At 48.4% G+C, this 22,625-nt stretch overlaps 1 protein-coding gene across 2 annotated transcripts in view; it reads left to right on the forward strand.

Moving 5' to 3' along the window:
- The first annotated feature begins 543 nt into the window (after positions 1–543).
- The window catches only part of LOC149350820 (uncharacterized), a 130,075-nt gene continuing 107,993 nt past the window's right edge, over positions 544–22,625 (forward strand). The window contains exon 1 of one of the 2 annotated variants that reach the window (XM_089579973.1): positions 544–633. The gene's annotated coding sequence lies outside the window, so the exon portion shown is untranslated. Of the gene's footprint in view, positions 634–20,170; positions 20,516–22,625 lie in introns of those variants that run through there. The other variant, XM_089579972.1, reaches the window with a different exon arrangement.

Here is a 22,625-nt window from a genome sequence, read left to right on the forward strand (position 1 = left end):
AAGGCCCGACCTAAGAATCTGCAGCTACTGGCTGGTTCTACGACCAGGACTGCAGGTGATCATGAGACGCCCTTCGCCAATGAAGCCGTCCGCCACAAGCGCATAGAGCTTACAGTGGTGTCGCAGTGTTGAACGTGCAAAGGCTTTAAGAAACGCGCATCGACAGGAACTGGGCGTCGGTGCAAGTCACCTGCCAACTGTGCGACACTAAACGCGTGCCAAAGAAGACTGCATCCTGCTTATCAGCGAGCTGACCGCTTGTTTTCTGTGATAATAACACCAACACGTGCATGAGCCGCCTTATACATAAGAACACCTATTGGGAGGCTGAGGTCTCATTGTTTTATAAAGCCTGGGACTGATGCAGGAGGCGTGGACTTGTGTGGTTTGGAACCGTGTGGTCTCGCGATGTGCAGCTCTCTCGTGTTAAGACGCGTCTCTCTGGGTTCTGTGTTTTGAACCTCTTGTACATAATGTGAATGTAAAGTCTTTGTTCTTCCTTCCCACTAAGAAGAGGCCTCAGAGAGTTCCGTAGACACGAGGCCTGGGTACCGGTCTCAACGTAACGCGATTCATATCAACTGTTTGGCACCGACGGGTTTGGCTTGCGTTCCTTCCCTGGTACCGACGCTGGTAAGTGCCTGACTTCCCTTGAGATTCTGCCTGGTCTTTTAGATAGGTGTTGAAGTTGGTCCAAAAGGTAGGTGGATCGCTGGTTTGTGAAGGTGTGTGTTTATTAAGGATCCTTTCACGGCAGCTTGGGAAAACAAAAGTCACTGTGTGAGATGATCATGGATTTCAACACGCTGCGCAAATAATCTGCGGAGACTTGGGATTGGGTGTCGGGAACATTCACAGGATGCCGCATATAATTCCGGCAATTATAGATTACTGTGCGGATGATGATGAGCTTTCTGTATGTTGGGGCCACATTAAGGAGAGGCAAACAAAAGAACGGGAGATGGAGGAACTAGAACGTCTCTTGCGTGAAGAAGCCGCGGAAAGAGCGCATCTCGAACGCAAAGACGCTGAGGAGCAGGAGTCTCAAGCAGAAAGAGAGGCATAGGAAATGGAGCTTCCATACGCAAAGGCGAAATTGAGAGTCGTGAACTTCACTTCACTTCACTTTAATACCTTAAAGACCCTCGTTAGAGGGTATTACATAAGGGGTGGGGCACACAGAAATGAAAAACAGAATGAATAACAGATAAGTTGAAAGTTATACACATATAAGATTATCACTGAGCAAGTACACGCGTGATTTCTTCGATGAACAATGATTGGCATGTGATAGCAGCAATTTCTCGGGGAAGGCCGTTCCAGTCATTCGCGGTCCGGGGGAAGAATGATGAAGAAAATGTAGTGGTGCGGGCGCGAGGTCGTGACACTTGCTGCTGATGGCCGTGCGGAGGGAGATGCGTGGTGGTGGTGCGCAGATGTAGGGTTCCTGTCGTAGCTCAGAGTAAAAAAACTTGTGAAACAAACATAAACTAGCAATGTAGCGGCGATGAGGAAGGGTAGGTAGGCTGGACTGTGATTTGAGGGATGATATGCTGATATCAAAAGAATACGATGAATGAATGAATCTAGTTGCTCGGTTTTGAACTGCTTCAATTGAATTACAGAGATATGCTTGCTTTGGAGACCAGATGGGAGATGCGTATTCTAATTTTGATCTGACTAATGATTTGTATGCGAGGAGCTTGACATGCTGAGGTGCAGAGCGTAGGTGTCGCTTTAAGAATCCTAGTGTTTTGTTGGCGGATGATATGATGTTTGAAATATGCGTATTCCACGTAAGATCATGACAAATATGAACACCAAGGTATTTGTATGATTGGACAAGATCGAGAGAAACGTTTGATATGCTGTAATGGAACAGAAGAGGGTAACGGCGACGATGGAACGACATATGTTTGCATTTACTTGTGTTAAGTGTCATTAGCCATTCACTGCACCAGTCTTGCACATGAGTTAAATTATTTTGAAGGGATTGTTGGTCGAAGGTGTTAGTGACTGTTCTGTAAATAACACAATCATCAGCAAACATCCGAATATGGCAATCTAATTTCTCAGGTAGGTCGTTAATATAAATTAGAAACAAGAGTGGCCCAAGGACGGATCCTTGGGGCACGCCTGAGGAGACTGGTAGGAGGTCAGACATTTGGTTATTGACAACGACTGATTGGAAGCGGTGAGTTAAAGAATTCTTTTATCCATGCTAGTATGTCGGGATGCAAGTTTAGGCGAGAGAGTTTTAGAAATAAGTGGTTATGAGGTACCTTGTCAAATGCTTTAGCGAAGTCGAGAAAAATTGCGTCAGTTTGGAGGTTAGCATCAAGGTTGGCATGCAAGTCATGAACGAAAAGTGCTAGTTGACTTTCACATGAGTATCCTTTGCGAAATCCGTGCTGCGATGAGTGAAAAAAATTATTTGAATCCAGAAAGTGCATTGTTAAAGAATAAATGACGTGTTCCATGAGTTTACATGGTATGCTGGTGAGTGATATGGGTCGGTAATTAAGTGGTGAATCTTTGTTACCCGACTTGTGGACCGGAACGACCTTCCCCACTTTCCAGTCATGGGGTATGACACCTGTAGAAAGAGACTGTGAGAACAGCAGGCATAAAAATTTGGCAGAAGTATGGTTAACGTTTTTTAGTACCTTAGTGTTGATTTCGTCAAAGCCGGCAGATGATGACAGTTTTAGTTTATCTATGAGACATGATATGCCGGCCTCAGAGAAAGTAACGGCTGGCATTAAACTTCTTTGGTCATTTGCTGTCTTGAGGGGGGGCGGTTCCTGTTCGTGAGTGAATACAGATGCGAAATCAGAATTAAATATGTTAGCACACTCGACATCGGAAACAGCACGCCCGGAATCATCAGTTAAGGTAATAGTGCGTATAGATTGCGGATTTAAAAGCTGCCAGAATTTAGTCGGGTTATCTTTAAGTATGTTGGGTAGGTCAGTATGATAAAATGAGCGTTTAGCGTTTTTTACTGTGACCAGGTATGTCTTTTCGGCAGCGTAATATTTTTCCCATGCGTAGTCATTTTCAGTCTGTTTAGCACTGCGGAACAAGCGTTTCTTTTTGTTTTCTAGTCTTCCTAGAGCCTTGGTAAACCATGGTTTCTGTTTGGTTGCGCGGAAGCTGCATTTGGGAACATATTTCTTAGTGAGTTCGTTGATTTTATGAATAAACATCGACCAATTTTCGTGGATGGTTTGTTCCGGGAAAAAGTGCTGAAAAGATGGGAAATAAGCTTCCAACGCCCGGTTTATAGCCTCATAGTTACCTTTGTTATAAAGGGTGATTGTTTTTTTGGAAGTTCCTTTATTGTAGGAGTGAAGGTAAAAGACGCATGGATGACTTTATGATCACTAATTTCCCGGAGATAAGTAATGGAGTTGAGGCATTCGGGGTGGCTAGATAGTACAAGGTCAAGAATGTTTGCGGTGTCGCCGGCGATGCGTGTAGGCTGGGTTACTAATTGAGTAAGATTAAAATTTAAGCACACATCCACAAACTCCTGTGATTCATGCTGTCTAAAAATAGGCTGATAAGGGTTATTCCAATCTATGTCAGGATAGTTAAAATCTCCAAAAAGGAGCACGTGTGCATTAGGGTGTTCTGTTGTAAGTTGGTTCAGAATGTTGTGCAGCTTTCGAGGGAATTCGGGGTTATTGTGGGGGGGGGGGGCTATAGCAAACACCAATTAGTATAGACACTGGCGTGGCGCGACAAAGCAGCCATAATATTTCGAGGTCAGATTGGATGTTAATGTGGGAACACTGTAGATGATTGCTGGTAGCGATAAGGACGCCTCCTCCTCGGGGGCCTTTGCGATCGGCACGGAAAAGGTTAAAATTAGGCAAGTTGCACAGAACTTCAGTGTCGCCCACATTATCGGTCAGCCAAGTCTCTGTCAGCACAAGCAGGTTAGAGCCTGTTGAAGATACAAGGCTGGATACACTATCGCACTTTGAAAGCAGACTGCGTATATTAGTATAGATAACCGAAAAAGAAATATTCTGTCGAGGGGAGGTATGGCGAGGATTAGATAAGTGACGACTGTGCGGTGAGCGCTATGCTATTTCTTTCACCATTTCGGTGGCAGCATCAAAAGTGTAGCGTTTTTTGCCGAGAAACAGGGTCTTGTACCGCAAAGAAAACGGTCCGGTTTCTGCTCTTGCAAATGCGACAAGATGTTTGCGGGCTTTTTGAACAGAGCGGGTAAAATCTTCTCCAATGCTATAGTTCATGTCCTTCAGCATAGGACCTTTGGAAAGGATAGTTTCTTTGGTTTTGAAGGAGACGAATTTTGCTATAATTGGCCGTTGGCGGTCCTCGTTATGGCGTCCCAAGCGATGGGCACGCTCTATCTGACTGGGCTCTAAGGTTAACTTTAACTTATCCTGACAGTGCTTAATTATTATTTCTTCAGATTCGATGAATGATTCGCGGGGATTGGAATCTGGAAGGCCATAGAATATCAGGTTGTTCCGGCGTGATCTGTTTTCTGTGTCGTCTATTCGGGCCTCAAGGTTAGTAACAAGAGCTGCCGTTCCGGCGGCAATGGAATTGACGGATTCTAGATCAGATTTTAGGGTAGCAATGTCCTGAAAGAGGCTTTCCAGGTCTGCTAGGCGTTTGCTCAGGTCGGAAATGGTTTGATCGACAGAACGCATCTGACCTTTAAGGTCCTGTACATCCGCGATTATTTGGCCTTGACCGGCTGACAACTTCTTGAGTTCAGCAAGAACACTATCAAGTTTGTCCGGACCAGGGTTCATCTCAACATCTCCGGACAAAAGAATAAGAGATTTTACAACAGAAAAGCATTCACCAGCAATAGAAATGCAACACTGCAGGCTCGGCAGCTGTACCAGGCAACGGTCACTACATTTTTTAGAAAAAATGCAGTATGATGGACTAACCTGCGTAGCGAAAACCAGTGGATGAGGAGGCTGCGACATGGCACAGCTACCAAGCCCACAGAGCGCGGGCGGAAGGCGGTGCTCTTTATATGTTGACAGGGTCGATGTTGTCGCTGGCGGTTGCGCTTGCCATCCGATGTCGAGGGTCCAGGAAGGGAGTGCTCTTTTCACCGACGCATCTGCGCTGCTCAAACCGAATGGTTCGTTGTACCCGGCGCAGAACGGCTGCTCTGGGTCTGGTAGAACAAGCCACGAAGTGTCGAAGATGGCTGGGAAGATGAAGGCAAAGGCAGGCGCGAGCACCTGCGTAGCGAAAACCAGTGGATGAGGAGGCTGCGACATGGCACAGCTACCGAGCCCACAGAGCGCGGGCGGAAGGCGGTGCTCTTTATATGTTGACAGGGTCGATGTTGTCGCTGGCGGTTGCGCTTGCCATCCGATGTCGAGGGTCCAGGAAGGGAGTGCTCTTTTCACCGACGCATCTGCGCTGCTCAAACCGAATGGTCCGTTGTACCCGGCGCAGAACGGCTGCTCTGGGTCTGGTAGAACAAGCCACGAAGTGTCGAAGATGGCTGGGAAGATGAAGGCAAAGGCAGGCGCGAGCACCTGCGTAGCGAAAACCAGTGGATGAGGAGGCTGCGACATGGCACAGCTACCGAGCCCACCGCTAAATAGAGGTGGAGACGTTGTGGTTTTTTAACAAAGATAACGAAGGCGATTTATACCAGCCATCGGGAACCTTTGGCAGAGGCCGGAGATGTGCTGCGAAAACGGGCAGCAACGACAAGTACGCAGCACAGTGACACAACCACGGAGCTCCATCCGGCTCGAACGCCCGATGGGTGCATCAAGGTAGATCTAAGGGACGCCAGTCCTGAAACTTGTGTTACCAACTGGTCAGTCGCGCTAAAAATAGCCGAGACAGTGAAGGAGAACATCAAGACTAGCGTAAGTGTGCCTGTTCTCAAAGATATCTTCATGCAGCACTGTTCAGAGTTAAAAAGTAGCCGTCACGTCCTTGAACCAAGCATGTAGGCAGCTGTAGCGGCGTTAAGCGAACAGTGAAAGGAGCTGCAGTATGGCCACTGACTCAGCGGTCGAGCAGGCCGAAAGAGTCACCAAGCCAAAAGTGGACGCGAATCCTAAAGCGTTCGAAACAACAGTCGGTGAAATCTGCGGGATACCACCCATGACAATCAGCAAGATTGCCACGACAGGCTGGTATATAGGGCTGACTCGAAAACATTCAGAGTCGAAGCCGGAAGTGCTGAGATGCAGCTCGTTATGAGGCTGCCAGATCAAACGGTTAACTCCATCCAGCCGAGCACTGAACCAGGGAGGGTCGGCAAGGCCACTCGAAGTAACGAGCTATAGAGCGCAGCAGGCACGTCCAACCAGATAGCGAAAACTGGTGCGGCACTAACGATGACTCAGGGGTTGAGCGGGCAGAGAAGGCACACGCTGAGTTGTAATTCGCTACTGAAGTACAGCAGACGTACGTTGGCCTTCCTCGCAGAAAACAGGAAGGCAGCGTTTGTGAAATAAATGTAAAAAAAACCCCGGACGCTCAAGGGGCTGTGGCAAACCAGCCGAGAACGCGTTGCGCAGGAATAAACCTCTGTGTCCTAGACTACAAACGTGCTTATCTGATGGTCACTTAGAGATGCTGAAGTGCTCCGCGAGAAACATAAGCTACATCAGCACGCGCCAAGCAACCCCGCAACCCCACATTTGGCGATAGACGTGCAACAGATAAGGGCCGCTCAGTACGTGCGCAGAACGCACAGAGCCATACCTGAGAGGAAAAAGGTGTTTTATCCCGCTGGTTAGTTTCTTGAGGGGTCGGTAAGCGGCCCCACGGAGCCACAAAAGGCAACGGACGTGCACAGGACGAATGACACCCGCTCTGCTTACGGAAAGCGCGATAGCGTTGTAGTCAGAGCTGTTTGATGCGAAGTGTTTGACCTGGAGGTTCTCTGCACAGCCGTGAAGCTACGCAGTGTTTTTGCTCAGTGCTGTTCAGATCACGTGGCCCCCCTTGTTCTCGTTGCCCCAAATTCGTTTTTAAGCATCTGCAGTCAAGACCTGGTTATAGATGGCTTTCCTTGGGAGGGGGAAGCAAAACAGCATATGAAATTTTAAGACTTATTGGCACTGACTGTGCTGGCAGTCGCACAAGCATTTGGTTTTATTTTCGAGTTCACCTGGTCACGTGCTTAGTGAAAGCTTCTGTGGGAGCGAATATGTCCAGTGATTAAAATAATTGTTTGCAGAAGGTAAACCTGGCAGATTTCGGGGCGGTTGGGCATTCTCGGTACCGTCACATAGTGTGAATGCTTTCCTGACCGCTAAAGTCCTGAAGCAGAGCGAAGGAGCTGGTGTTTTTGAAAACCACAGCTACTGCGCTAACTGCATGCGGAGCACAGGGATATCACGGCGGTCTGGCCATTTCGGGCAGCAACGTTGCGCAGCCCTTCGTGGCCTCTTCGGGCGGTGGACGGGCTGTCTGTCATGACCGGGCATACGAAAGACCAGGAGGCGCAGCGGTGACCAGTGGACACAGGAACGTGTACAACGGCGACTTCAGAGAGAAGCGTCACTGCAGTCCAGCCGAAATTTTGACCTGGTGGATCTCGAGAAAATTGGGAATTCTCTGTATCGGGCCTTGATTTTAATGCGTTCCTGAAAGCTTGAGCATGACGGAGGATAAGATGAGCTCTTCGAATACCAGATCAACTTACCTCAGATGCGGAGCCCGATGCCAACACGGCGGCCTGGGCACTGCGGGCAGCACGGTGATGCAAACAAACACTCGTGACCTCTTCGGGCGGCGGACAGACAGGCTGCTGAGATCGGACCTGCGTAGCATGTGTGGCTGTAGTGCTAGCCGTTGCGAAGCCAAGGAGCACGTACAGCGCAAGAAGCTGTGATGTGCGGGACCGTGTGCCGTTTTGCAACAGTGTGCCGCTAACGGACGCAACGGCCACTTTAGGGAGCAGCGTCACTGCTGCCCTCTCGTGATGCCTTCGGGCGGCGGACGGGCTGTTAAGACCGGGCCTGCAAGTGACCATCAGATGCCATTCGCCGGTGGAGCCGTTCGCCACATACGCGTTGAAGTCATGGTGGCGTGGCAGTGTTCAACGCGCAGCCGCTTGACATGAAACGCGCATTGGGAGGAACTGGCCGCCGGGGCGAAGCGTCGCGTGTGCCAAAAGTGCGACAGGAAACGTGCCCCAAGGAGAAGACTACGATTTCGCCGCCTGTTTCCTTTGACATGAACGCCAACACGTGCACGAGCCGACTTGGACCTAGGGACTCCTGGGGCACTGGGGATCCTCATCGCTTTGTAAGCCCTGAGCCTGAGGCAGCATGTGTGAACTCGTGGTGGACTCGCGTGGTCTCGAGATGTAGACTGTCGTCGAGATCGCCTCTGTATGCGCTCTTTTCCTAAACGCTTGTGTTTTGCCTGTCTAGAAAACCTTGTAGCGTTTCTTCCTCGCAGAGCCTAGGCGCCAGCCTCACCGTTCTACAGAAACCACGTCACTGGCATGGTATTGGCAGCATGCCCAGTGAAGTCCATTAATCATGATCAAATTCACCTCGAAAGATCTTCCTTATCAAAGGTATAGTTCAATTTAGAACTGGCTTGGCTCGTACGTGTGTAGCATTGCATATATATGTCAATACACTTGGGAGAAAATGACAGAATGTAGCACTCTCAAACAGCTCCTCTTATTTTGTGTGGGCAGTAAAGGGGTCCCAAGTTGCCAATAGCAGCCCTTCGAAAGCGTCCTGAGAGGTTGTACAGTCATACTAAAGATGAAAAGAGAGAAAGATGAGGCTTGTTTAGTCATGGCACTAATGCACAGTGCAAAGGGGACAATGCCAACAAAGGTCACGACATAAGTGCTGTCCTTTCTTTTGTCTCTGTTCTTTTTGCGTTTCACAGAGTCTGCTTGAAAAGCTAAACACTGAGCGAAGTCCATCGAGACATGATCGAGGCACGCGATCTTAAAACAGGAATGCAGCCAGAAATTGTCTGAACGTGTGGGGAGCGCATGACTATTGCAACAACAGCACTGACAGGAGGGTTGGTGAAGAGGGGGCTTGATTTAGATTGAAGGAGGGAGGGTGCCTACATATAAACCATGGGCTTTTACAGCAGGCACTGTTCGCTTCGCTTTCAGCGCATAGTTGCTACACTGTGCACAATCTAATTTCTTCGGAACCAAGCGGATTATGGCTAAGAATATTTAACCACTACTGAGAGTGAGTTGGCACGATCACCAATTTCTCTTTATTTTTCGCGCAGGTTGCCGTCAGGCTCCATGAGCCGCATTTCGTAAGGATTCTTTTCCAACTCCTTTCATTTGCCCCTTTGCCACTTTTGATCTCCGTCTATGATAGCAGAGCCGGCGAACAGCCTGGAATGCTGGCTCTCAACTCTGACGTCAAAGGCAGCAAGTGCCAGTGACAAAGGAGCAGCGTAGTGAATCGGGAAATGAATCGTTAGAAAATACGGCCCCTGGTTTGGAAACCCCCGTCACCGGGATTGATGGAAGGTTCATTGCTATGCTGTACAGGTTTTCACTGATTAAAAAAACGCTTATCAACTGCGCAGGCCACGACATGGAGGATAGCTGCCGAAACACATCTCCGTTGTTCACTTCCCTAGACGTCTACTTAAAAGCATCCATATTTGACAAATCACTTATAGCTTCCAGACTTGTCAGTGTATGTAGGCTACTTGAAGCTACTCGGCTGCCTTCGTCATATGACGCAAGTTTCTGCTGCCAAGGCGAAACGATCAAGGGAAAAGCAAAGGACTTGTAGAGCCCTCGCTGCGCTGAAGGAGCGAAAGCGAAACGTGGACGCGTTCCTGGGCGGAATCTGGCGCTAGCCGGCGCGCCGACGGTTGGGTCCGGTGCCGAAAGAGGGCGCCAGTCGGTCACTCCCGCGCGAACGTGGTTCCAGGCTTGCGGGAGAGACCCAGTTGCGACGCTGCATTTCGGCGCATGGTCTGACTTCCGGCGGCAAATTGAATTGCCAGCCGGAGATCTCCCGTTGTCCCTCTCTTCTTCCCGCGTTAGGACCGTGAAAACAATTACCAGGTCGATATTTCCCTTATTCGCGATCCACTTTATCGCCTTATCTATGCAACGGCGGGACCCAGCGCTGCGCGACCGGTTCGCGGGTCACGCTTTATCGTGAAGAGTTATGCAGCGCCGAGATCATGCTCGGCTCCGCTGATTGCTTGTGAAACAGTTTCATCGAATCGAGACATCACAACCCGGTCCGTTGGGGCTCCTGCCACTCGGACGCAATTACGAGCGGTAATGAGATTTTCTTGGAGCACTCTGCAGGCGGGCCGTTGTGAAACGCGCCCCGAGGCCGACGACGCGGCTCTGACAAGACTGCGCCCGCTAACTCCGAAGAGAAGAAACAAACCAGAAAGCGCGATGATACAACGCCAGCTCCACGCGGCACGCGCTGCGAGCTCAGCGAGGACGAGAAATCTCGCATGAGTGCCCTATTACAGGCTTTCATAATCCTGAGTCAAAGATCAGAGCAACCGCGGCCACGAGAGGCACCGCCGACTCGCCGGTCGTGATCAAGTATAGCGTACCCGATTACGGGACCTCCCCACCCTTCAGCAGTTTATCTCCCGGCACACTTTCTTTAGTGCTAATCGCCAATATGTAGAATAATTGCTCACGGGCACCATTACAAATCCGCTCGAACATTATGGATGTACTATATTGCGCAAGGAAAGAAATAATTGGTGGTGGTACTTGCACGTTGCTCTGCCGCTAAATGTTTGTCCGAAGAATGGAAATAGTTTGCCCGAATACCAAAGGCATTTGGTGCGGTGAAACTGACAAAACAAATACGGCAACGCAAAAGAAAAGGGAAGTGCGAATGTCGAATATATATATATATATATATATATAACCCACCTACGCTCCCTTCACCCTCCAGAAAAATTCTGCGGCATGTGTGCACTCTCTGCTTAGAGTTAAAGCCGTTCAGTAGAGTACAAGTATCAAATCAATCATCAAAGGAAAACCCAGCTGCCTTGTGGCGTCAGATGTCTAACTGTCTCGTAAAAAAAGAAAAAAAAACAGGCAGGTGTCGTAAATTTCAATATTAAACTTTAGTTTTCCACTTTTCCATTCTGTGATTGCCCCGTTTTTTTCTGACACTCGCGTGGTCTTCCGATTTGCTCATCTTAAAGCACCGATCACAGAAGCCAGCTGTCTGTTTGATCTGAGCATTATTTTTTCTGTTTTGTAAAATGCTGAGGCAGCATATAAAGGGGCTTAAAAGGCTCGATAAAGATCTCATAGAATTCCTGAAATGGAATTCCTGAATGAAAATGGAATGGGTGCAATTCAATTAATGCGTCCGCAGAGCTGATTTAAGAACACACACGATCATGCAAATCTGGTTTTTTTTTTTACATTTTAACTGATGTTTCCGCCCTGACTCCACATACAATGCAGTGTGAGGTTATAACTAGAACATATAGCAGTTTCTTCCTGTGCCAATACTGTTTCACAGAATCACTCACTCTTCTGTGAAAAGAGACACAGAGATCGCAATAACAATCAAATGATCTCTAATATTATACGTTAGCAACAACGACTAACTTTTTGCTTCTTTATGCATATTGCTATTACTAGCAGCAACATGTAAACGAAAACTGTATGACGCTCTCCTGATCCTTACGCAAGCGTCCCAGTGAAACCCTGCACGAATCAAGCCCCACAGGTGCTACAGGGTTGACTTACGGACGACTCCTGAAGGGGTGGTTGAAGGTGGAAAGTGATTGTGTTTGCACAATCAGTTTCTTGAGCATTCTTCGTAACAAAATTGACAGGACGATTAGCCCTGTGCAACGCGAGATTCAGCGACAGCTGTTAAGGTATTTCCATTTTACGATTTTGGAGGTAAAGAATATAAGAGCGACTTCGTATCTATATAGTTATAGAGCGCCATTTTTAGTTTTACACCCATACTTGTTTATGGACTAGCTGCCTTCTTCACTTCTCCGTTCTAGGCACGTGGCGCACCAAAGACCCTCACCAAGGGCATGCGTTTAGTAGCAGCTGCCGCTTATGGACCGAGCTACATTTTTCCGCTGCCATATGCTTTCTCCTTCTTCAACGGTAGCCGCCATCCGGTTACGCATTCCTAAGCTCTCACCATATATCCTCCTCCTATCATTGTAATTCTCCACCGCCTCCTTTCAGTGTAACTACCTTCCGGGTGGCTTCCGTAGTAACCAAGTTCTGCCTGCGCCTTACGCTATCTCCATACGTTCCTTATTCTACGGTAACCGCCCTACGCTTGCGTTTTTCTATACTCTCGCCCACGGTGTAAACACCGTGCTCTCGCCATATCCTCCTCCTTCCACGGTTGACGGTTCCTCCGCTCTCGCTACATTGTCCTCCTTGTACGGTAACCAGATTGCGTACCGTTCAAGTCAGAACTGCAAGCTGAGCTAGTTGGTTGGTTCCATACCGCAAAAACTGGGAGAGTAGGGCGTTAAAGCCATCTATTGTGCTGCACGAGACGGAATGCACGCATATTTGCTGGCATATTTGCCGAAACGCTGGCAAGCACCCTGATGCTTTCCCTTCCCTTGTTCACTTGGTGAGTGACAAGAAACCATCTGGTTGCCCTCCCTCTACCATAGACTTAGGAGTTGTGTTCATCACGTTTCTCGATTTCTTGTTTTTTGTGACACTTGGGTATGCACAGTGAGAAGCTTCCATTTCTTCGAAGTAAGCGCACGTCGTGTTGTTCTCCTTCCTTCTACGATAACACTCCTCCTCCTTCCAAGGTAACTATCCTCCACGTGGTTCATGTGGCACCCACCCACCGACCGATTAAGCCTTCTTACGCTATCGCCATACCCTCTTCCTTCCACGGTAACCATCACCCAGTTCCAGATTCCTCTACTCACATAATTCCCTCCTCATTCCACGGTAACCACCCTCCAAATGGTTCCCATGGCAATGCACGCACCTGATACGCCGACGTCTCCGACATACTACTACGACGACGCGAAACCCAGGAACGGTCATGCAATAGCGGCCCCTGGAAAAGAAAAATGAGCGGGGTCCCCGCGAGGGGGTGTGTGTGTGTGGGGGGGGGGGGGAGGGAATAACGGGCGGAATTAAGGGGAGAGAGTTTTCCCCTCCCTTCAGCGCGAAATTTTGCATAGGAAAACCGCGCGAAACGTAGTTGTTTCCGACGAAAAGGGACCAAGAAATACATGGTTCAAATAGAACTCCCCTTCCCTACTCCCCCTGCACTTACCCCCTCCAAGAGTGACCAGTAAAGCTGCCCTTGAAGGGGGGCGGGAGGCAGTCTTGTCATGGGGAATTTCTTGTTTTTTTTTTGTTTTTTTTTTGGGGGGGGGGGGGGGGGAGGCAGTGACGCTGATAATTGGGCAAGTTGGTGAAAGCTCATTTTTAACAATAGCGAATGTAAGTGCTTGTCCTGTTTCCTTTTGTTTGTGCCGCGTCTCTCCTACATGCGCTGCTGTTGAAAACCGGGGAGCCTAAGGGTTTCCCCTCCGTTGCCGCCTCTCCATCCTCTTTCCCTAAATGTGCCCCTGTGGTGTTTGTTGAACGTGCGCTTCCTCGTGCGAGAATCGCAAGGTTTGTCGGGATGGTTATCTTGGTCACGTCAAACAAAGAAGCTATGCAGGAAAATTTTGGCAGAAATACAGGTTTTAAAATACACAGCCGGATCATGTTTTGGGGCAGTAGCTGACATTGTTTAGCGTTTCTTCACCAGGCTTATGTTAAAGCTCAAGAGTACATACAAGATCTTAATTTGACCTTTAATGATTTCCTTCTCTCTCTGAAGGTGCAGTCCACTATACTCCACCTGGTGACTCTTTGCAGCGCCGTGGAACCACCGGCGCGAGACGACAGCCTCCAAACGAGTTGCGGCTATAGCTCGCAAGTGTGTAATAATAGCATACAATGTGGACGTCACTGGCGGCCGCGGAGGGTACTGAGAGAGTGACTAATAATTTTGTAAAAAAGCGCATATAAAACGGCCAGTAAATCTTGGGCCTGGTTGACCACGGCGAGCTGGTCTACCAGCTGCGCCGACGATAGCAGCCATGGAGCAGTCGAGGAGAGAGGTGAATGAAAAGGGATGAAGGAAGTGAACAGACAAGGCTGTCTGGCTTGAGGAGCAGGGAAGCTGGGATGGATGGGAATTGACACCGTGGATGGAAAAAGAAGCCCAGCAGGTTTACTTTTTTTTTTTGAGGGCTCGGATTTTGCGGTGCTGTTCCCAGTATTGTATTTCATCTCAGCTGAAGTGTTGCTGCTTTCTGTAACGTCACAGTACCGGGGGCATGGACAGCGTGATCTACACGGTGATAACTAATTCTAATTCTAGCTGTGATGATCCCGACGTATGTGCAACTTGTGGAGTACACATTCTCTGACTCAACTCGAAAACTTTTTCTTAGAGTTGCGTGGCTGCTCTGAAACACTGTGCATTTGTTTTCAATTGTCGTCCCAATATGTTGCTCACGTAGTAGATTACGTGCGTGGGAAAGAGTACAGTCATCTGCACGGCTGTCTAGAGCGGTCGAGCGCCGCACTGTCGCACAAAGGAAGTCAAGTTTTTAAGCACTTGTTCGGTACTAAAGACGATGCTTGCGCCGGAGTGATGCAGCAAGCAAAGACATACAGTTTGCATTGGCAATGACACTACCAGTTGTAGAGCAGCTCGGTAAAGATTTCACTTTGCTCCGCAAAACACTGCTGCAGCGCTCTAGACAAGCGTGCTGACGACTATACAGATGTCTTTACAGTTATATTTTGGGACGGGGAGGGGGGGGTGACTGTTTAAAAATAGTAGTTTTTTTTAGGATCGGAAGCACTGAAGTGCCTATAGGACGCGCCTCTCAGCTTTGAGGCCATCTCTTAAATTGCCAAAGAGGCGTTCGGATTCGATTTACGTGCTGCTTCGTCGGGCTGTCTTTGCAGCGATTTGTGCCCGATGTAAGGTTGTTGGTGGACAACTGCGTGTATTTTATTGTCATATTCAGGAATCTAGAATGTGTGTGCTTGATGCGCGTATTCACTCCTGATACCTCAAGCTGCCATAGTAGTGATAGTGCTTTCTCTATTTCATTTAATGAGAAACCTTGGCTATAAAGCCGCGAAATTGCAGAATAATTACTGACGCTTCGTTCCACATCGGGTCTCTAAGCATACATATGATGGAATATCACTCGCATTGCACTCAGTATTTCCGAAAAAAAAAAGGTCATGTAGTGTTTGCCCATCAGTCAACGGGGTCAGACTAGTACGAGGAAATAGCGAGCATGAATCGATCGGGAGGCGCCCTCAGCGAAGAATATATTAACCTAAACCAAAAAGAAATCAGTGGTAAAACAGTTCGCTCAAAAATCAACTGATTGGTCATCCAATTAAAAACCACTCAACCCTAATCTGGCGGACTCAAAACCTTCCCGGCTGACTTCTCCTTTTCTCATTTTACACTGAACATAAGCATTTTTCAGAACTCTATTTAGAAAAACGGCATTGCTCGCTGGTACTTTTCCGTTTTTCTGCTGGTAACCAGCCGAGCACATCGTGGAGATACTTATGTGGTTTTATGAATAAAAAAAGTTAACGTATGGCGCGTTTTGAACCAGAACCATGATGCAAAAATAAAGGCACTAAACGTAATGTGACACGGCTTTGGTTAATGCCTAGATAGATGCAACGAATATTAGCAAGGCAAAATGGGATGACAATAAATGTAAACACTCTCTGAAGGCGTTGAAACGCATGCATATCTGCGCGTAGGAATGCTCTGCTTGCAAAAGGAGCAAAAGTGACGCTCAAGCGCATTTTCATCGCCACCTGCAACATTTTCAACAAGGTTCAAGTAGCAAGCGCAGCATCGCCGCAGCGGTCACTCCACTCCTTGCAGCAACGCAATACCCCCTCAGCGCTGCGCCTGCCGCGATTAGCAATGCACTTCGAAACTACGGTTCTGTTTCCTTTAGCTCAGCCCCAATAAATGAAACGGGGGAAAGTTACTGCGACCGGGTATGTGCTAACCATGGTGCCAAGTAAAATGGGCTGTCGTGCAGATGATGCTACGAATGACTGCAATCAAGATGGCGCTTTGCTACTTACGGTAAACGCACACATGCGCACTGGGCTTTGTGTAATCGCTCTATTGACCTCATATAAGTAGCGATCAATGGCTACACAATCCCTGGAGTTCAGACACAGAAATATATCATTGTTGTGAACGGTGTAGTTGCTCTGGTTATTTTTGCCTGAACGCAGTGTAAAAATATTGGTTGCATTTCGGAAACATCAAAAAGCACTTGTGTTATGCAGATGCATGCTTAGCTTCGTCCGTCTTCGCTTTAATTTTGTCTAGTATACCGTTATTGTGGAGAAATCGGATAGATCCAATGGTGTTGGAATCTCAAAGTGTAACAAGCTTCTATCGCAAATGAAAGGCGAGCCTGGCGGGAAATGAGGTCGTCTGATACAAATAAATTCCAGCAATACCGTATGAGGGTATATGCCCGTTGTTATACTAGATTACACGGAATTCTTTGGCAGGAATACAAACCGGTATGTTTCCAGGAGTCGTGTATTCCCACTTCATTCTGCGAGGAAGTAAACGTATTTCCTTACGCGCTGTTTATGTATTCTATTGGGAATACGTTGCTCACCCGCATGACTCCCAAGCAGTGCTTGTTGGCGATAGAAACAAAATTTTTATGGAAACGAAATACACGGCTGTTCTGTATGTCACCGCGGGATAGCAACTTCGAAAGAGGCGTTAGGTGGAGTTAGGCAACATCGTGGCTGTGAAGTCAGCGTTCAACCTAGAGTGTTATGTCACTGATTCCATTCCAGTATAATTAGTTACAGGAAAGCTTCTTGCAGATCAGTCCTCTGGGCTCGTACTAACCCCTAATCTATGTTTTGATGCAGCATGTGCTCTTTTCTTCAGAACTGCATAAAGGTGTAAAATTTCTCTTCATGCGTAGTTTTACCTAGCGCAGCCAGGGTGATAAAGAGCGCGTATCTCCAAGTGCATAGACATTAATATGTGAAGAGCGTGTGCATTCGCGCACGTCCTCAGCATAAAGCGATACTGTTTCAGCAATTGTGATGATGGAGCTTTTGACTTGCCATTTATGCGCTCTTTGTTAAAAGGGAAGTCTCCAGAAAAATCACCGCACGTATGTACCTTCCTGATGTGAACAGATTCATGACCTTCGCACAGTTAGTTTCGTCACTAAGTGATTCGTGACCAGCGAATTCTCCAAGCGGTGATGTCACTTTGAATTCTTCGCACATGCGATAGTGTCATCAATTTTAGATTAAGCCCCAAGAAATCAATTATGCGAATGAAAGCTCAGCCCCTCGGAAGCCGTAAAAGCACCTGCTGAGTGCATTAGTTTTTATTTTTCTTTCTACACTCGCGGTTTGCTCGCGTATTGATTTCGTGGTATATTTAAGAATGTTATTGCGGTTTCATTAAACAACGCTTTCCACTATACTTTACCTGAGACACCTGAGCGCAAAAAATTTTGAATAAGAATATCACTGCTCGTCTTGATCGAAACGAAACTCCTCTGGGGCAGTGTTATAACTGGACAGCATAGATAACATAATTAAGTCAGTTTTAAATTTACAGTTTGTATGAACGCGCATAGCAACGTTTTAGCCATCTGCACAAAAAATAAGGCGGCAGACGTTTAATCAAAGCCCCTGTTTGAAAAGCGATTGCTCTGGTGGACTTAAAGGTTTTCTTTTATGACACACGACGATGGAGGCCGATTCGCCCCCAGAGAAGTTCGTGCACAGCTATCTTTGTAATATAAAACTGCCTTATATAAGAACAGAAAGCAGTAAGATAGCAGTGGTTACGGGCCTGAAGTATCAGCAAAACTGGACGGATACCGTGGTCACTGCTTGATAGATTCGATTATCGAAATTCCGCGTTTTATTAGATTTTATTCGATGACAAATATTCACATCCACCGCAGGGATTGAATGGCTATGCAGGAGGCGGAGAACCGCTTCAATTGACGAAGCCAGGTGGCATCGGTTCGAGTTTACTTATAAGCATGCGAAGAGGATGGGGAGAACGTAGGGAAGAATGCTATCATGTTCTGCTACTAAGAACGAGACCACGGGTTCGATTCCCAGTTGGAGCCACAGAAATGCGGTGGAGGTAAAGAGCTGAGACGTTCGTCTACTGAAATTTAGATGCTCTCCAAAAAAAAAAAAAAAAGAAACGTTTGGGTGAATTCATACGGCGCCCACTTTGAACGGCTTGATGCATAGCTCAGTTGCTGCTTTGGCACAGAAATAAATAATTAAATTAACAATTTAAACCTGTGCGCTTTAGTTTCACGAACGCTTGCCTGCTACTCTCGAAGCATTGCCCAGTTTTATCATTGTTGAACGGTGGACTAGGAGTAATAAGCTTGAAAAAGTCCTCACAAGTCATAAAGTTTGAACAGATAATAAAAAAATCTGCCTTTTGCCCTTCTGTTTCATCGCGCTGAAAGAGCGCCAGAGCTGTGGTGCTGCCAGCGCGCGGAGCAGTGACGCAATCGTGACTGACAGCTAGCTCATTGGGGTTTATAAATAGCATTTGGTCTCGGATGCACTGCGCTGTCCTGAAGTTGTAGTCATAGAGATTGCACATGCGTCAAAGCTGCGTCATAATGCTGAGTGCTGACGGCAAGGAGCTGCGCGCCTCAAGGTAAGAAAGTGATTTTTTTTTTTAAACAGTCGGTGTGAATTTGTGCGAGTATTGCATTTTCTTAAACCAGCGGCATTCTTATCCAGAATGCAAAGTGAAACAAGCCACCTTACCAAACAGCGATGAAAAAAAAGGAGGTGCGTTTTTCAAATGGATATCTTTTAAATGCCGGTTTGCTGAGGAGTCGAGAGAGGAAGCGATTCCGACATTTCAGAGGTCATGACGACAATAAACGTTGTCTAACCCAGGTGCTTTACAGAAAATGTAAGCGCAATTATAAGCATGCCTAAAGGCTGCCAATGAGGACTCGCGCGCACTTGACAAGCAATGTTGGTGTTTTTTTTAGTCCACCATATCGCGAGAAATTTTCGACGACACAAGCAGCTTCTTGCGAAGTACGCCCTGTAGATATTTCTCTCAGTGCAACATGACACAAAAGCATTAGTGTAGAACTGTTGTCAAAATGGAGAAGCCCTCCCAGTGATCTATTCTGCTGCTGTAAAAGGCGATGCCAGCGTATCGACAGATATTTTCTCTGAGCATGAAGTGCTTTTGCATTTCATAAGGCAAGCATGTGCCAGTTTCGACACATTTTCGTCTGGCGGGTGTGGTGAACGCGTATATATTAGATGAAGAGAAGTTAAAAAAAAGAATTTCTTCGCACTTATGTCTCGACGTAAGCCGAGCGCGACACGCGAGACCCTGGAAAGAGGAGCTGAGTTGCCAATTCATTAGGGACTCCCTGCTACGCTCGCAATAGCATGATGCGCATGCAAAGGAACCGCGGCTCAGCATCTGGCCGGCGGGTCCGAGAGAACGAGGCGCCGCAAGAAGAAAAAGCCTGGCTGCAGCGGTTGGCGAGTACACATGGCGGACGGGCCCTGTGTAGACGAGCGGAGTTATCTTGGCTTTGTTAGAGGAGAGGCACACAGAGCGGCCGCATGTACCGCGGGGACCAGAGAGCACACAAAGGCGGTATTTGCGCAAGTTGCCAGCCGCACATGCGCGGACAGGGATAAACAGGGTGACAGAACCGGGGGAGCCAAACCCCAGGACAGGGGCTAGCCCCCGGGAAAAATGAAAGCCCCTTTGTGCGCGACAGCCCCCGAACACAGGTCGCCGTGGAGACGCGGATGCCCTCTCGGCGGTTGGTGGCGCATGATGTTTAACCGGGGAGGCAGCAACAAAAAGGAGCCTCCGAGGAGGAGGACAGCCAGGATCGGTTTTTGACAACTGGGTACCGATGTTGGCGCGGCTTGTCGACAGCCATGCTAATTTGTCGCCCTCTCTCGCGGGCCCCTCCGCCGGCGGGGCTGCTCCGGGGCCGGCCCCTTGTATTATTATTACTTGCCAGACTAGTGCCCGGGATAATAGTTACACCGCGGCCGGCGCCAACTGCGCGTCGGCGGGCGGGCGTGGAGGCCGAGGCGGAGTTGCGCACAAAGCGCGGGCCGGGGCCGCCGGCGAGGCGGAGTTGAGCGGCGCGGAGGCCTGCGCCGCTGGCCGTGCCGGGCGGACGCGCGCTGCCATTGGCCGCCGTCGCACCGCGCCGCCGCCCCGCGGCTCGGCCGGGAACTGGCCGCAGGGGAGAGGGAGCGCCAGACGAGATCGGGAGACTGCTCAGCGCGCCCAGCGGCCGCGTTTCTCTGCCGACGTGCGCGTGCGTGTGGCGTGTGCACGCGTGTGCCAGACCGACCCCCACGACAGCCATGGCCCTCCCTGGATTGCCCGCCGCCTGAACCAGCGCCCGCGGCGCGGACCAGCGTCGACGGAACTGCCAGGTAGGCCTGGAGCCGCCGCCCCTCCACGTGGCCAGCGCAGCCTGCACGCTGCTATTTCGGTCGCCAAAATAGCAGTGCGTATGCAGCCGCCCGCCTGTGTGTCTCGCCGCGACGACGTGCGATCAAGTGCTCGCTCGGCCCCGTTTGCTCAGCCCCTCGGGCGCTTGTCGACCGTTGTCGCGCCGCCGCGAACGCGCCGTTGGAACGCGCCAGCTGTGGCCGGCCGGAGTGTAAACAGCGTGGCCGTGTCACAGCCTCCCGGGCTCGCGAAGGGACCCGGTTATTTCGAGCAGCTCGCTGCCGCGGCATGAGACAGCTATGATACAAATCTTGTCTTTCGCGAATGGCGACTTCACGAGCGATCCATCACGTGAGAGTCATGTGTCTGTGACTGATTCTGGTGGAAACTATGCAAGTGTGACCTCAACCGGTTAGAGAATGTGGATCGACTGCCACATCACGTGGCAGCCGTGTAGCCAACCATCCCTTGGTCTTGTTTGATGCGTTGATGCCCGCAGATTCCTCAAAAGCGTCACTAGGTATGCTTCCGAGCCAGATATATTTTGCAATCAAGTGTCAGAGATGCGTGCCGTCGGTGAACATGATGTGACCATCCTTATATTGACAGCAAGTCCCCCACAGCGAATAGCAGTGTTACGGTTTTGTTCGTACGGTAGCACATTCAACCGCCTAAGTGACCCGTGTGCCCTCGTATGCATGCACGCACTTGTCCTTTATCAAATGCCTATGTTGTCACTGTTCAGTAATGACGTATTATCTTATTTCTACTCTGCGCGGTTGCTTGATTACGCCCACCTCACACCCCTGTGTCAGAAATAAGGTAGCCGCACCCCTGAGTGTAATTCGCAAAGTGGACGCTGTGTTTAAGATGACGCTTTCATTAGGCTTCACGTTTTAGGAAGCTGGCCAGACGTGTTATGTAGTGCATTTCTTGATCTGTTGGCCTGGGACTTGTTCTGAATACCTATGATGAACTGTTAGCGGTTTGCACGTTGACGGGACGCCCTGTGAAAGAAAAGAACTCTATATGAATGGAAATACAGATTTCAGTGGCATTGCAGCGTTCGTGAGTTAAGTGGTGTCCTGTAACGTGGCGCCTGCAACGAGAAAAAATCAGCACTATCTTATTTTCAGCTAGCATAGGCACTACTCAAGAATGGCGTGACGATACTCTCGGTGGGTTAACAAATGAATGGCGTACCTCTTGGTTGATGCCAGATGTTTGAGAGATAAGCCGTGTGGCATGCGGGTTGTACATTTCGTCAGTTGGGGAAATCAATGTCGATTATACCCCTCTCCTTCCAGCACCACACTACGCCCTCATAGTCGGGCTTGTCATGTCATATATCTATAGTACTATATACTATACTGTAGGGCAAGCAGTGACTTTTAGTGACATTGATTGGCTGGTAGTTTGTTATATGTTTCGTATTTTGTTCAAATATTCACACAGTTCCAACGGTATCCTCAGTTTCGATACATGACCGTGCTTGACTGTTTAGCTGCTGCTGCACGCACATGTGGAAGCGGCATCTTATACAATTTACTACTCGTTAACAGCTAAACTATGTATGTGAACTTGACTACGGTATGGCTAATACCGACGCAGTTACGAGGAACTCATAATTATGTACACAGTTGCTGCAAATTGTGTTAGCTTATTTGGAATAGTTTCGCTCTCCTGAAAGTGGCTGAAATACAATGCTTGGTTCCCAAATTGTACAAACTGATATTTATAGTTGACCTGTGTAGCATTGCATGTCATGTTCAACATTCTTGGGCAAAATTTTAAATATTGGAAAACTGTAAGGTAATGGTATAGAAATATTGAAGGCAATGGTCCATTCTTGCGATATGTAGCAAAATCTTTCTTCTAAAGTTTTACCATCGCTCGCATCGAGCAGTTAAGACTGCCATAGAAAACTAAAGAAAAATGCCTTTGACGATACAAAAAATCGTTAGTAGCAAAAAAATGCAAGCCTGCCGACGGGAGATCTGCGGTTGTATTGATTGTTATATCGAAATCTTCATAATTGAAAAAAGTTGCGTTCATAAACTTTTTACTGTTCAAAAAATGACTTTGCCCACA

The sequence above is a fragment of the Amblyomma mixtum genome, chromosome 3, assembly GCF_055824585.1.
Source record: "Amblyomma mixtum isolate Tamu chromosome 3, ASM5582458v1, whole genome shotgun sequence".
Taxonomy (NCBI): domain Eukaryota; kingdom Metazoa; phylum Arthropoda; class Arachnida; order Ixodida; family Ixodidae; genus Amblyomma; species Amblyomma mixtum.